Here is a 12,220-nt window from a genome sequence, read left to right as displayed (position 1 = left end):
GTGAGGTGCTGTGCGTTCCCCCTGCTCACAGGTGAGAGGCTGCCCGGGGAGGGGACTTCATTTCTGCTGTTACTGTCACGCCCGACATCCCTCCCTAGAGGGCGCTCCACTGCTCTCATTATTGTTCGTGTGATTTAGTTCTCCAGGTGTACCCTTTTAGTGTTATTATTTAAGACCAGCTCCTCCAGTCCTCGGGGCTCATCATTAGGGTAAGATGTCGCGAGGCCCGCCTAGCACCAGGAAACCCTACGTCCGTCTCCTGAGGGCATAGGCCTCATCCCCGACACCTCCCGCTTCCTGAGCCCGGGGTCTGGAGGATCTCGCCCCGTCACCCTTGGACCGCCATGTTTTGTTTGTCCGTGTGCTCCCCCCTCCCGGGGATTTTAACTTTGTCGCGTCCCAGGATGGATTCCTTGCTGATGGACTCTCGGACTGTGCTTTGACCTGCCCTTGGACCCGTTTGGATTTGGATGCCGTTTTGTCTTCCCTGTACACTGTCTCACGGATTGTCACTATTATTTTGTGCACTATTAAACCCCTGTGTGTTCTCTTTTACCACGCCTCCTGTTTCCTCCAGCTCTTACTGCATCGCATAGGGTCTTCTATAAGATCTGACATGGATTTCAGTCCGTGTTCGTGACAGTTACCTGCTCTGCGCGGGGGCTGCGGACAGCTGTCTTCTCCAACAGGCCCCCAGAGCGCTCCTGCTGCAATTATTACCTGACCTGCCCCCTGGCAGTTCTGGGCTTGTTGACAAGGGCCCTGCACACAGCAGCAGGAACTGGGCGCTCCCAGGGGGAGCAGAGCTGTCAGCTGCGGGAGGGAAGACTCATGCAGAACCTTCTCCTCTGCCAGTCTGTAAACATGAACAGCTACAGGCAAGATACACTTCGCAATTTCTGCTGGAAGAGTGTTGACGGGCAAATTCGAAGTTATTTTTAATAGGGGTTGGAAATTTAGAGTAGCCTTTTTATAGCCTGAACCGCACAGTTTATAGATTAGCCAGCACATCCATCTTCGCGCAGGTTGAAATAAATAGAGAACTCGTCCCATCGCCCCCCTGTATCAGACCTGTCCAGACACAGGAGGCAGGGCAGCTGGGACTTCAGCCCAGAGGCCTTGCCACCCCCGGTCCCAATTACTTAACTGAACTCATTATTTTGAATGAGAAGTTGAATTGCACGTCTTGTTGTCTTAATAAGCAGCTAACTAGCAAATGCTAGCATGCCTGCAGAAATTCAGCTCACGGGGACAGGAGTCAGTCCTCTCGCTGAGAGACGGGCGATGGCTTTGGTAGCCAGCACTGAAAAACACGACTTGAAGTACACCATCTGTCAGGGTGTTGCTTTGCCGATGGTGGAAAAAGATTTTTTTTATAAGTCAGGAAAACAGAATGGCACGAATATGTTTTTAGCATATGGAACTGAGAGTTTTTAAACTTCTCTCCCAGTCTGTTCCCATGGAGACGTTAAAGCTTGTACGCTTGAACTTTTGCAATGAATCCTTTTATAATTTTATACAATTTTTTTTTGCCTTTTAGAAATCGCTTTACATAAAAACAGCCTGTGAAAAACTGCCCTGTTCCTTCCACACTGTCAGTTAGGGCACGGTTTTTGTTTCAATACTTAAGTTTGCAGGTCCGCTGTGTAGCCGTGGAAAACATATGCAATGGTGCACAAATTATAACACCCCTGTGAGTCTCACGAAAGTACACAAAGAGACATTCTGGGGATCCGTTTGGCAAATGCGTGTCGTGTGTTGTCATCCTTAGAGAAAATGCTCAGGTATCTGTTTTCAACTTAATTAAAAACAGACGTGTAATATTAGCCGCTACGCAGGGAGCAGGGCGGTGGAAACAAACCAGCGCCGCCTGGTTGTCGTCAGGCTGGACCAGTGCGAGCAACACGCACAGGGGAACATGAGGGTAGCACGGAGAGCTCTTTGAATTGTTTTTATGTTCTTATATTTCATGTGAGCTCAAAGACGAGCTTACGAAACAATAGGTGTTGTTTCTCAGTCTTGATGAAAGCTGAGGACCTACAGAGGCACCGCTCTCACCCCACGGCGATGTGTGACAGGGCCTCGCAGCACCTAGAGGACTGATTTCGCCTGTGAAAGACGGAGATTGCTCGCTGGCTCGCTCTGCCGTCCTACTCCGAGGACACTGAAGTGTGTGTTGAGAGTCCTGGGTGTGTCTGATGATGTGACTGCACATCCTGACTACACTCACGAAACAGAGGCCAGCACACTAAACCAACACCCTTCGTTCGTTTTAACAAGACCACCATGGAGGGTCACATATCTGTCAGGGCTCTAACGCAGCACTGTCACGCCCTCATCCCACCAGATTCCCACACGGAAGCGCACTCGCGCTAATCACACTCCAGCCCCGAGCACTTCTGCCAAACGACGCCGCTCCTGCCAATCAGCCAACCACGACACTCCAGCAGTCAGCACTCCTTCCTCCTCGCACAATACTTCAACCCTCCAGAACCCTCTGCTCTTTGCCCGGTATTGGTGGCCCTTCGGAGCTCCTACCTCGCCTTCCTTTTCTAAACATCCTCTTCGCTCTTCACGATACGAACCACAGAACTCGCCACCGACCACGTCTCTCGCCTGGCCCTCGCTCTGGCCCTCGCTCTGGCCCTCGCCTGGCCCTCGCCTGGCCCTCGCCTGGCCCTCGCCTGCTCTGGAAGCTGCCTGCTTGTCTCCTGACCGCTGGAGGTACCGCACAGGGTCCATCCTCCCGATTGCTCAGCGGGTCACTTGTGACAGACATGTCCTGCGGGAATCCTACAAACTTCTTCCACTGGGGGTTTGTGTTCCTCCCGTTCCTTGATTGGGAATACAGCAGGTGGGGTGTTTTAAGGATGTGGCCCAGTGCTTTTTCACAGCCTCAAGGAAAGCCACTGATAAATGAGGAGCAGCCTAGGAAATGACTTTGAAGGAATAAGGACGTGCAGCAGAAAACAGGCAATTAAATTAAGATGTAGACATTGCTAGTGACGCTAACAAAGCTCACGCACCAGCACTTTTAGGTGTAGCACAAAAGAAACTTCAGTCAAAGTATTAAATTGCATTAAATTAATGTTCACTTTAATTTTTTTTTAATTCTAAAAGGGTCTCACTCCTTAGTTTCTAACAGGGACCCCTGAAGATTCAACGACGAAGAATTCAACGGAAGAATTTTGTTGCGATGAACAAACTTCCTTGCCTCCGAGTTTAGAAACTAGAGCGGAGGAAGGCTAGGGGTTTTGTGATGCTGACTTCCTCAGGTTCCAGGTCTTCTGTCTGGCTGAAAAGAGCTCTTTCACCTCAGTTTCTAGACTTTGTTCTAAGGGAAGAAAAAGGTTGAGAGTGTTAAAGGTGTCAAGAGCCCCTGTGCAGACAGCCAGCCAGGACACACAGAGATAAAGAGCCCAGTTCCACTTTTCCACCAGCAGCCAAGAGACCGAGCGGAGTCGCCGCCTCTCAAGTGCTTTTGCTCAGCTCAGAAATAAAGCTGCGGCTTGTTAACACTCAGCCTAAAGGCTGGCTGAGTCTGCCTTCCTCCTGACTAGAAGAGCCTGCCAAGCTACTCAGAAAGGGGCTGAATCACCCCCATCCCTGTGAACCTGGCTGAACCCCAAAGCCAAATCAAATCCCATTTTATCTCCGGGAAACTATGCTTTAGTCCAGGTTTTCAGAATGGCTGGTAGCTTCATTCTTTTTTGTCTGTTTTGGGGGGGTCAGTTTGCACTCCTGGGGCTGACATCACCAGCCCCATCACTTCCTGATGGGTGCTACAGTATGATGTGAGAAGGGTAGAATGATGGACTGAAATAAACTAAATGGGAAGTTAGTGAGGGGCCAAGCACCCTTTATAATTTCAAGGTGGCCTAGTCATGCGCAAAACACGAATAAGTCTTGTTTTTACGGGTCACCTCTCAAAGACATTAGGATTAGGGGTTAGGATTAGAGTTTTGAGATAGCTTTCGAGTATCTTTACCAGGCCCTCCAGCATGTACACAGAAGGGATATCGGAGGTGTTTGTGCCTGTTTGATCAGCAGAGTGTTCCGTGAAGCTGATTGATCGCTCCCAGCACTGGTCAGTTTGATGACGCAGGACTTTTAATTAAAAAAAATCTTTTGAGTTGCAATGCTGTTTCGATGGTGGCTGCAGATTCCTTTCAAACACTCAGGCCAGACTGCAGTTTTCTGCAGATGGCTCCTGATTTATTTGCTACATATTCCCTGAATTTTCCTCCATTGACATTGAAAGGGTTTGATTAGCCATCACACAATAAATATATATATATGCATCATCCTTACCAGCTCTCGGTTTCCTCCTTTTTTTCACCTTTTCACTTGCTGTGAAGCACAACTCAAAGTTTGTATTAATCCTGTAAAGAAACGTATGCACCTAGCAGCAGAGCTAAGAATAAAATGTCTTGGGAGAAACTCTTTTGGCTCTACATCTCCACGTTTGAAACACCTGAGCTTGCAGATCTGCTTTGCCTCCTCAGGGGATTTAAACACCTCGGTAGTTTGACTACAGGGCTCGGGATTCGTAGAAGTGGTGATGAAGAGACTCTGGAGAAACTGAACCTCCTTCTGCGGGCGGTCAGCACCTGTTCCAGCACCCGTGTGTGCATGTGGGAATGCTTCGCAGAAGAACTCTGGGGTTACTCGGACTGACCTCCCCACAGGGAGCGCTGTGACCTCCGCAGCCCAGGGAAAAAAACAAACATGCTGGACAGCCCCTGGAGTGCCTGATTCTGGAAGCTCAGGAGCCAGCGTGTGCGTAATGATGCCCCTGTATCTGTCACGCCCTGGACACCTAGAGGCGCTCTACTTCTGTCCTGTTCCTAGTTCCCTATGATTATTCATATCTTTCCGGTGTGTCTTGTGGCCTGAGGGCATAGGTTTCTATACCGACATCGTCCGACCCCCTGAGCCCGGGCTAACCTCTGTGTTGCCCCTTTTACCACTACACATAGGGTCTCTACTGCTCTCCTTGTCATCAGCGTGCCTTTCCGATGTCCGTGACAGTATCAGTCTGGCCCTGTGCTCTGCTCCGTACCAAGGGGCTGCTGGAGGAATCACCTTCTTCTCTGTTTCCCCACAGCCTTGCCCTCTGCGGCATCACTTCACAGACTCCCACCCCGGCATCTCGCTCCCGCCACTTCCTAACGTACGTTTCAACCTCTCCGCGCCGTGGATAAGCGTGGATCGTTGTAACGAGCTGCGAATGGCACAGTTTGTTTCAGAGGTGGACAAGAAAAAAAAGGCGGAGAGTGGAACTTGTGACAAGACCCAAGTGCTGTTGCAGTCTAAGAATAGCACAGCCGCTGAGCAGCACGAGCTCTCCGGTAGCCCTGCGCGTCTCGCAAAGGAGGAGAGTTATTTTAGTTGAGAAAGTGACGTCATTAAAATTGAATTATACATCCTGAATACAGAAAAAACAGACAATTGTGGTGCCAGAGGGCAGAAGCCGTGCAGAATACAATAAAATAATGCCTCAGAGGAAAATAAAGGATAGGTTCTTCCCTCCTCAGAGTTCACAGGCTATTTAACATCTTTATAATTTTTCACCATGATCTATACCTTCATCTTAATGGGTTTTCTCTGTATCCTGTTTGAAAGAGTACCATTCGTTACAGCATAGAAAAGTGAAGTATGTCCGGTCTTTTTCCTCTTTATCACTTCTAAGCCTGCTATCATTTTCTCCCTTCCTGTTTCTATACCTGAGAAAAGACAGGGCACACTGTATTCCTACAGTGTTCTTTATATAAATATATTAGTGTCTGAAAGAGCTGCAAAGAGCTGCGTCCTATGAGACGTACTCAGCTGTGGTAGGATTTGACCTCAGTCTTTCAGGCCCAGCAGCATCTCTCCTCTTTCTCTGTGACTCATTACAGTGGATGTTGTCAGCGCTGGCTGTTCAGCCAGTTAACTGGTTATAGAAGTAGCAGGGCTTGGGGCAGCTGCTCTGTACAGTGTTCTGAGAAACCTGCACAGAGCCTCACAGCGAGCTGTGCAGGACAGGGGCGGAGAGTGACAGAGGAGCTGCCTCGTTTCAGTCAGAGTGTGTTTCTGTTTCAATTCAATTACTCAGGCTCGTTCAACAGAGAGAATGCAATAGCTTTCAAAAGCCCCCTTACACATTGTCGTGGTTTTCAGATCCCCTGCTGCAGGACAAACGAATCAGCTGAGACTCTGCAGCAATCATGACATGGGCAGCTCACCTCTGTGGCGAAGCGGCACACACGGGCACATGCAGACACACATGGGCACACGCGGGCACACGCGGGCACATGCAGACACACACGGGCACATGCAGACACACACGGGCACACGTGGGCACATGCGGGCACACGCGGGCACACAACAGTCCTGACGAGTCATCAGAAATAGCTGCTCAGGGATGCAAAACAAACTGCAAAAGCTAAAAGGAAACAACTGGGCAGAGTGATATACTGTAGATTGCAGGTTAAGGTCTGCATGACCTCAATATGCAGAGGTACATCACCACTGATATTTTTTTACCTTCAGAACGTTCTCAGATGCGCAATAAAAGAGTTAAGGACTCATGCCTTCTCCGTTACCGAATTCTGACGTAACGAAATGCCCCGTCTTTAACATTCCTCCCTGGACACATGAAGCAGCCCCTGCAGGCTCACTGCTCTCCTCCCCCTGTCCAGAAGACGACTGGGCCTCAGTGTTGGTCCCTCACCAGTTTCTTCGTGAACAAACGGGTGAATTAATGTGACGCGTCCGAGTGTGAGCTCCCACCAGCACTTTGATTTCTTACCCAGCAAAGACCTTGATTTCCACTGGCCTGGCAAGGTTTGTGGTCCGGAAACCAGGGACATCCAAGGGACAGGCTGATGGAAGGCCTGCGGCGTTCAGTACTTTGTCTCGAGGCGGTCATAAATCCGGTAGGGTCGCTCTGTAAACGTGCTGGACTGTAGCTCTCAAGGTCTGGGACGGGGGACGGGAGAGTGGCCGATCTGAAGGGAGAGAAGGTGGCCAGTTCTGAGCTCAACCCAGCGGGAGTGGTGAAATCTCCACAAGAGGGTCCCCAGCACCCCACTCCTCGTCCCGCAAAGAGCCTCTCACACAGAGGAAAGTCACGTGGCTTGCTGATTCACCTGAACGACATGCCCCCAGACCAGAGCAAGACCATCAGGTGACCAGCCCGCATTTCCAGCTGGCGAGGGTGAGCTTCGCCCCTGGCTGCTCTTTTCCGAAAGGGGACGGTGGGATCCCGGTATTCTTCAGCAGCATTTTTAATCCTCTTCTGCAGAGGCTGCATCTCCGAACCGGATAATCAGCTCCTTTCTTCCTCCCCACCTTGCCTGGCTGTTAGTGCTGACCAGACACCAGGCAAACCACCCCCCTTCACAGCAGGACAATGGGCAGGGTCCAGTGCTGTTGCCACGGCGACACTGGCACGGCAGGCGGGGGTGAGCCCGAGGCAGCGAACAGCTATTTGTAAAGCGTGAAGCGTAGTTCAGGACCCTGTGCAGACGGGATGATCCGGAAGTGAGTGGAGAAGGACGACGGGGAGGAGACGACGAGGGTCAGGAGGGGGTGACAGACAGGGGGGCGTGACGACGGTGAGCTGGTGCTCGGGGGGCGTGGCCAGGGCGAACAAGTCCAAGGAGGCCAGGGGGGAAATCCAGGATGAAGTCCAAAAGTCAAAAACAGGGTGTCCAACCGAGATGGGACAAAACAGAGTTGAAAACCGGAATGGGACCCGGTACAGGGACAGGGAAATAAAACCGGGATGACGAGGCCAGGCGCTCCGAGCCCCGGACTCAGCTGGTCAGGACGCCGATAGGAGGCCTGTGCCCTCAAGCCGCGGGCGTAGGGCGACTTGGTGGTAGGCGGGCCTCCGGGCGTCTGTCTTCCAGTGCAGAGCCAGGAGTAGCGAGAGCCAGGAGGGGCAGGACTGGGGGCAGGTGCACGTAGTTAGCAAAATAAGAAAGAGCCGGAGCGCCCTTAAGAGGAGGGATTACGATCGTGACACTATTGAGGAGCGTCTCTTCACAATCCGACAGGTCCAGACTCCAGGGCCGCCGGAGGGCTACCCTCCCCAGGATCCACGGGCAGCGCGGCGAATCCCTTCGTTCCCACTGGCTTCTGCGCCGACAAATCATGTCCGTTTGTCCGTTTCTCAGGATGTGACTGCGAACCCACCGGGTACCTGCCCGCCTGCCCAGCACCTGGCTCTCCAAGCCGTCCGGGTGCTGTTTTCAGTGTTAATTAGTGTTAATTAGTTAATTAGTGTAAGCAGGAGAACCTGGCTCTAGGTTTCCAAGATCACGGCACAGAGCACTGTGGAATGTGATCCCATCTGTATTTCACTCAAGCTCGGTTTCTGGTATGAGAAGGGAAAAATACGCCTGGCTCAGCACATCCATCAGAAATATTCTTCTTCAAACAGCATGAGCTCCCTGTTATTCAAAATAGTTTTCAAAAGCATCACAAAAACCAGTAAACCTGACTAGCCCTACATATCCGTGATGTGTCTACGGCCTGGGGTAGCATATTTATTTAGCTTTCGACTGACTGTTGCTTCGACAGTATCGTGAGTGGGACCGTGTGAAGCTGAGAAGATGTCTCATGTTCTTGCGGACAATGAAACAGCCTTTCTGCTGGCCGAGTGGAGGGGTTACTGGAGATCTCGACCCACAGTGCTCTCACCTCAGGACTACCCCAACTGACAGCTGCTTGTCTTCCAGGGATTGTGATCTCAAAACTTACTGTAGCATGCACAGTAACTATAACTATATAACTTATAATATAAGTATAACTATACAACTATACAAAGATACCAGGGGAAAGTATCTTAAAATCTAGGGTCTTCGTCTAGGTCCTTTATGGAGCATCTGGGGGAATAAAGAATTCCTGAGCAGTGCCCCAGACACAGCATTTGTGAAAACTTTAAATATAGCCTGTAACAAACAAGCAAGTGTCATACTGTTAATTTACTGTACATTTTCACATTTGTGAAACTTATTCAAAGCCTGCTCTTCAAACGCATTCCAGTTGTCTGTTCTGCAAAGCAGGATGTGTCTGTTTGGAAGTCATCAGGCTGTCACTAATTGGAAAGGAAAATATGCACATCAATTTCTGAAGCTATTTCTGTCACTGTTCTTTTTTTTACTCTAAGCTCTGTGCAAATGAAATTAAGAAACCTTTTTTTAGAAAAAGATCCCATTAGTTACTGGATTAGCTTTGATCCATCAAAAATGCTTTCTTCTTCTTCCATTTTTTAATATTCTTCAAGTCTGGTGCTCATAAATAAGGAATGATGCTTCATTGTGATGGAGTGGTCTGAAAATAGTGCTCTTTGTGCTGCGGAGCTGCTGGGAACATGAGGTCAGACCATTGAAAACGCTTCTGGGGTGCCATGCACCCCCACCCACACAGCTCATGCACATGTTGCTACAGTAGGTGTCTGTATGGGAGAGGAAGGCCCTTCACCCAAACTCTGTTTGACACAAGATTCATTTCAAGAAGAGCGATGCACGATATTTAGTCTCCATTTAATCCAAGTCTCGGGCATTTACTTCCTTGATTCCCACTGCAGAATTTCAGCCAGTCGTTATCTTGATACGTCTCCTCTCATCACAGTGCGGCCTTCCAAACCACTCCCCATAGAACAGATCTTTACAAAAGCCCATGAAGCTGCTAAATTGAAAAAGAAACAGGGATATATTATTAAAAGTGTAAGGCCTGCGGTGTCAAAGCCTCCTGACATGTGCGACTGGTGTGTTTTAAAAAAAGATCATAGAAAATGGAGCAAATTGGGCTGCTCACAGTAAATGAAGATGGGAAAACAAATTTCAAACTAATTAATATAAAGGACTAATAAAGCATAATTCATCTAAAATGCATATATGTGACCACATTGTGTAGCTGTCCTTCTCAATCTTTAAATCCTTTTCAAATGCATTTTTCTGAATGGACCACAGTCTTTATCCTTAAGGGTCACCTCTCCACTTAGATTTGGGGTTTGGTTTTTTTTTTAAAAAAAACCATCCATCCGTCGTTTAAAATGATGGAGGAGGTGGATCAATAAAGCAAATCTTTTTCTTCAGCTCATGTTGATTTAAAAACATCACGGAGAGGAGTCGTCAGTCGAACATTACCAAGACACTTTACACAGGAGACCTGGGCCCATGAAAGTGAAATACACTCAAGAAATTCAACCTTTCTGACTCGGCGCTGCTGAATGTGGGAGCCGTGTTGGGCAGGCGGGAGGAATTGTGCGAAAGGGATGTCGTGTCCCGGGTACATCTCTCCTGACGGCAGGAAAGACAGCCGAGCTCAAACAGGGGGAAGAGAGGCACGGTCGGTGAAGCCGCATCACGGCGTTAGAGACAGGCCCGCGAGGGAGCAGGCAGGGCGTGGAGAACCCACCGCTCCAGAGCTCAAACTGTGCTCGAGAAAACGGGTTTATTGGAGGAATGTGTGGTACTGAAAACGATGGGGATCTGACAGGAGGAAACTGGGGTGAGGAATGTTCTGGGAAGCCTGGAAAATCCTCGAAAGAACCAGAAAGTGTCCTGGGAAACCTGGAATGTTCTGGGAAGAACCTGGGATGGAGCAGACACACACTCCTAGTAAGACTCAATGACACAGCCTGGGGGGGTGGTTCCTCAATAGTGTGCGGGTTCCCTCGTGAGGTTAATAAGCCCGGCCTGATCTCGTCTGGGGCGGCCCTGACGAACTCCTTCCACATGTGGAATGTGCTGTGGAATTTGATGCGGGAGCACTGGAGCTCGTCAGGGAATCACACTCCTGTAACAAGTGTCACGATCCGGTTCTTTCCGGGCCCTATGCGGACGACACGATCCGGAATGTGAGGATACAATTGGGAAAAGAGTCATGCAGGAGAAGGGTCAGGAGACAGGGGGCGTGTCCGAGGAGTGCAGGTGTCCGGGGGGAGTGAATCCAGGGCGAACAATCCAAGGGTAAATCCAGAGGGGGAATCCAAGACGGGAGGTTTAGTCCAGGACCAGGGGATCCATCCGAAGTTAAAACCAGAACCGGGTCGGGACCGGCGGGGCAGGGAATCAGGAACAGGAAACTAAAACCATGACGGAGCCAGACGCGGCAGGACCCCGGGCTCTCACGATGCGCAAATCAACGAGAAGCCCCGAGCAATCGCCTGCGTCTGGCTTTAAAGGTGGAACTAAAGAGGGGCTGGAATAAGGAACAGGTGTGGGGAATGGGACAGAACGAGGAAGGGCTGGAGCGCCCTTAAGAGGAGGAGTAACGATCGTGACAACAAGAGGACAACAAGGCAGAAAAACACAAGAGCGCCACCCACCAAGCTGCTGCACGAAAATCGCACAGGTCTCAAATGACAAGCTAAAGATATAAGAGTGTTCTCGTGGCTCCCAGCATTCCCCATCACACTGTGACTGGGCAGCTTGTTCCCCCCATCCACCACCTTCTGTGTAATGAAGTGCCTCCCGGATTCCAATGTGTTTCCTTGTGTCCTCCCGCTGCGCCCTTGAGGTCTCGCTTCACTGCTGGGAGTAAAGCCATCCACTCTTCTAACTTCGTACTTTTGGCAAGGTGGAAAAGTTCCCTCACAGTCTCTGCATCACCAGGCAGCTGGTTTGATTTAAAGACTTTAAAATGCTTGCAGATGAGAGGAGGTTATGCGACCCACCTTGAACTAAAAACAAACAGTCCTTTGAGTCTGTGAGAGCAGGACTCTCCCTTGAGGAGTTTACCTGGTTGCTCCTCTCTGGACAAATTTAGCAGTTAATCTCTGTACTGTGGCCCCCATACAGGCCCCTGTGGTACTCCGTTAAGTACTCCTCACCAGCTTGAGCATTAATTCCTCATCGGGATTGCTTTCTCTCCAGTGACTAGTTCTGAGCCCAAATACATTTGTTTCCTTGAATGTCTTCCACCTGCAAATCTGAGATTTCATATTTTAAAAATATAAAAACGCCACAGAACCCATTAGTTTTACCCATTACTGCTGATGCTTGTTCTAAAAGCTCTACGTTGTTAGTTAAGCAAGACCTACCCCTCTAGATTTGTTCTAATGATCAGTACCATATCTTTACATGCAGCAGAAGTAAGAATTGGCCTTTTGTTGAGTTTTGTTAAATGTCTTTGAATGGTATCTATCTTGTCTTCTGAAGTAGGAGTGGAAGAACTCCACAAGCTAATCTAGTTCTGCTTGTCTTACTTCAATGCTTCTAGC

This window comes from Atractosteus spatula, chromosome 4 (genome assembly GCF_055471065.1).
Source record: "Atractosteus spatula isolate fAtrSpa1 chromosome 4, fAtrSpa1.hap1, whole genome shotgun sequence".
Lineage (NCBI taxonomy): Eukaryota > Metazoa > Chordata > Actinopteri > Semionotiformes > Lepisosteidae > Atractosteus > Atractosteus spatula.
Note: the sequence above shows the minus strand (reverse complement) of the source record.